The sequence below is a fragment of the Phocoena phocoena genome, chromosome 2 (assembly GCF_963924675.1).
Source record: "Phocoena phocoena chromosome 2, mPhoPho1.1, whole genome shotgun sequence".
In the NCBI taxonomy this organism is placed as follows: Eukaryota; Metazoa; Chordata; class Mammalia; order Artiodactyla; family Phocoenidae; genus Phocoena; species Phocoena phocoena.
Genome location: NC_089220.1, coordinates 40,304,316 through 40,308,351, shown reverse-complemented (window position 1 = coordinate 40,308,351; position 4,036 = coordinate 40,304,316). Strand labels below are relative to the sequence as shown.

The 4,036-nt window shown below is 41.8% G+C and overlaps 1 pseudogene; it reads right to left on the bottom strand.

Annotated features, from left to right (window-relative positions):
- Nucleotides 1-2,510: 2,510 nt before the first annotated feature.
- On the bottom strand, nucleotides 2,511-2,765 carry LOC136118369 (SNRPN upstream reading frame protein-like; annotated as a pseudogene).
- Between the last annotated feature and the right edge of the window lie 1,271 nt (nucleotides 2,766-4,036).

Sequence of the window (4,036 nt, the reverse complement as noted above, 5' to 3'; positions counted from 1 at the left end):
TTAGCCCACTTAACACTTCTCAGTTCCCTACCCTTTCATGCAATTTTTTTTTTTTTTTGCTTTACGCGGGCCTCTCACTGTTGTGGCCTCTCCCGTTACGGAGCACAGGCTCTGTATGTGCAGGCTCAGCGGCCATGGCTCACGGGCCTAGCCGCTCCGCGGCATGTGGGATCTTCCTGGACCGGGGCACGAACCCACGTCCCCTGCATCGGCAGGCGGACTCTCAACCACTGCGCCACCAGGGAAGCCCCATGCAATTTTGATTATTTTATAAGTTACTATTTAGCTTACAAAAATATACTTAAACCTCTTTTTTCTTGATCCATCAACGATCTGATTCTCTCCTAGGTAAGATGAGGAAATTAGTGTCCCTACACTTCTCTTAACTTCCTTCTGTCTCTGCCTCCCAGTTTCTTTTCATTTTGCTAAAATTATAGAACACATTGTTGCTTTCATTATTTTGAGCAAAGCTTTATCTGTTAGATCAACTAAGATTTAGAAAAAAGTTTTATTTTACCTTTGCTTATTCTTCCTCTAATGTTCTTTTCTTTATGTAAATCTGAGTTTCCGACCTATATTATTTTCCTTCTCCCTGAAGAACTTCTTTAACATTTCTGACGAGGCAGGTCTATTGGCAACAAATTCTCTCAGTTTTTGTTTGTCTGAGAAAGTCTTTAGTTATCCTTCACTTTTGAATGATAATTTCTCAGGATGCAGAATTCTAGGTTAATGTTTCTTTCTCCTCAACACTTTAAATATTTCACTCTACTCTCTTCTTTTTTTAAAAAATTAATTTATTTTTGGCTGAGTTGGGTCTTAGTTGCTGCGCATGGGCTTTCTCTAGTTGCAGTGAGCGGGAGCTACTCTTCCTTGCGGTGCACGGACTTCTCATTGTGGTGGCTTCTTTTGTTGCAGAGCACGAGCTCTAGTCACGTGGGCTTCAGTAGTTGTGGCACGCAGGCTCAGCAGTTGTGCTCGCGGGCTCTAGAGCGCAGGCTCAGTAGTTGTGGCACACGGACTTAGTTACTCCATGGCATGTGGGATCTTCCTGGACCAGGGATCGAACCTGTGTACCCTGCATTGGCAGGCGGATTCTTAACCACTGCGCCACCAGGGAAGTCCCTCCACTCTCTGCTTACTTGCACAATTTTTGAGAAGTCAGATGTTAGTTCTTATCTTTGTTCCCCTATAGGTGAGATATTTTCCCCCCTCTGGCCTCATTCAAAATTTTTTAATCTTTGATTTTTTACAGTTTGAATATCATATGCCTGTGTGTAATTTTGGGGACATTTACCCTGCTTATTGTTCTTTGAGCTTCCTGGATGTGTGTCTAATATTTGGTGTCTAATATTAATTTGAGGAAATTGTCTTTCTGACATTCCCAAAAGGAATACCTATGTTATGCCTTCTTTAGTTGTCCCATGGAACTTGAATATTCTGTTCCATTTTTCCAGTCTTTTTTCTCTTTGCTTTTCAGTTTTGGAAGTTTTTATTGACATATCCTCATGCTTCTTCCTCAGCCATGTCCAGCCTACGAACGAGCCCACCAAAGCCTATCACATTCTTCATTTGTTTTTGATCTCTAGATTTCTTTTCGATTCCTGTTTAGAATTTCCATCTTTCTTCTTGCCCATCTATTCTTTTTTTTTTTTTTTTTTTTTTTGCTGTACGCGGGCCTCTCACTGTTGGGGCCTCTCCCGTTGTGGAGCACAGGCTCCGGATGCGCAGGCTCCGTGGCCATGGCTCTCGGGCCCAGCCGCTCCACGGCATGTGGGATCCTCCCGAACCAGGGCACGAACCCGTGTCCCCTGCGTTAGCAGGCGGATTCTTGACCACTGCGCCACCAGGGAAGTTCAGAATGCTTACTTTTAAATAGACTATGTTATTGTCACATTGCACAAATCTATCCCCATTATTTCTTTTTATGGCCTTTGTGGGTTTCTTCTGCTGCTTCTTAGATCCTGTGTCATCCTTTGTCATGGGATTCCTCTTTGGTGTTGCTAAAGTGTATTTTGGTACTTTTCAACTTTTTTCAGTAGAGATACATAAGAACCGTTCTAAGTCTTTGCATGTATGAAATGTCTTCATTTCACTTTCACACTTGGTTGATAGTGTGCCTGCGTATAGAATTTTATGCTCAAAATATTTTTTCCTGGGCTTCCCTGGTGGCGGAGTGGTTGAGAGTCCGCCTGCCGATGCAGGGGACACGAGTTTGTGCCCCGGTCCGGGAAGATCCCACATGCCACGGAGCAGCTGGGCCCGTGAGCCATGGCTGCTCAGCCTGCACGTCCAGAGCCTGTGCTCCACAACGGGAGAGGCCACAACAGTGAGAGGCCCACGTACCGCAAAAAATAAAGAAAAAATATATATATATATTTTCCTAGTTGTTTGAAATCATTACTTCATTGCTTTCTTGCTTGCTTTTCTATTTTTTTTTTCCTGGATAATATCTTTATTACATTGTCTGATTTTTCACTTGGAATAAGCTATCTTGATGTTCCAATACTGCTTTAACCACCTCTTGGTGTCTCAGCTAAGAATACCTGTCTTGGTTTCACCTGGAAATCCACTACAGATATTTACAGCTGCTAGGTTGCACTGGGTATGACTGACACTCTTGGTTGCTCAGTGAGGCTGTTCCTTCAACATTTTACTTGGACTTCTACCTCTGGTATGTGCTGGTCTATCATCCATCTCAGGTGTAAGTGGTCCCTGGCCTGCTCTACTCCACCAGTGGCCACTTCTCTGGCTGGAATGTCAAGCATCTCCCACAGCTGGTCTGCTCTGCTTTACCCCATTGCTTTCTTGCATCCCATGTGTCAATGGAATCCCTGAAATTGTTACTTGTTTGTAGTAACCTGTTTCCCCTAACCCGCCCCCCGCCCCAAAGCTTTTGGTGTGTTCTCTTTATACCTGTTCTGAAATTTCAGAATGAATCTTTTTTTCTTTTACAAACTCATCCTGTTCTATACTTAATAAGCCTTTTCAATCTGAATTTTTATATCTTATATCAACTCTGGGGTATGTTCTTCTATTATTTTAAATTTTTTTCTCTGTCTGTATTCCTGGAACTCCTGTTGGACAGGTATTGATTGGTTCTTTTAGTTGCTCTACTCCTCTTGACATTTTTCCCTTCATGTTTTCTGTCTCTGGTCTTTTTCCTCTATATTCCAGGAGATTTTCTTAAGTTTTTTCTTGCATTCCTTAGAGTTATTTTTTTATTTTGGTGATTGTATTTTTAATTTCCATGAACTCTTCATTGTTTTCCACCTGCTCTTTTTTCATAGTAGTCTCTTTTGGTTTAAATGAATACATTATCTTCTCTTTTTGGACATTAATGAGAATTCCTTGTAGCTTCTTATGTTTTATGAATTATTTATATTTCCACTGTCTAGGTCAGTTATTTTGATATTTATTTTGGTTGTTCTCCAAATAAACTTGAGGTACTGAATTTCCTACCAACCCATGGTCTTTTACTCATTTACTTGTGAATCAAGGACAAGTCCAATTGATATAGGTAGCTTTGGTGAGGTTTCCTTTGTTCAGCTCCAAACTTAGAGCTAGATTTTGTGTTTGTCAATAGGAATGTGGATGATAGGATTTACTTTAGGGTGCTGGGGGAAGGTAGTCAGTCTGGGCTTCTCTCTAAATGCCAATGCAAATTTGGTCGTCTCTGGTATGCCAACCTCTACTCTGAATTACTATTGCATGAATACACCACATACACTGACTAAATTTCTTCAGAGATGATGTTTCCAAATTGGCCTGGGAGCAAAATCCATTGCTGCATAGAAGGATGGGGCAGGGCACCAAAGACCAAGGACAGCAGGAGTCTGGGCTCTGGTTGCATCAGTCCTGATGTATGTGCCCATCTTTGGAGTTGGGGATGAGAACATCCGTATTCGTAACACCATGGATTGAGTAGGGAAGTTGTATTCCTCAGAGGAGATTCAAATGCTTTTATCTGAAGATTAAGACAAGAGCAATAGCTGTCCACTATAATAGGCAAGTGTGATTAACCCCACTTTATGAGTGC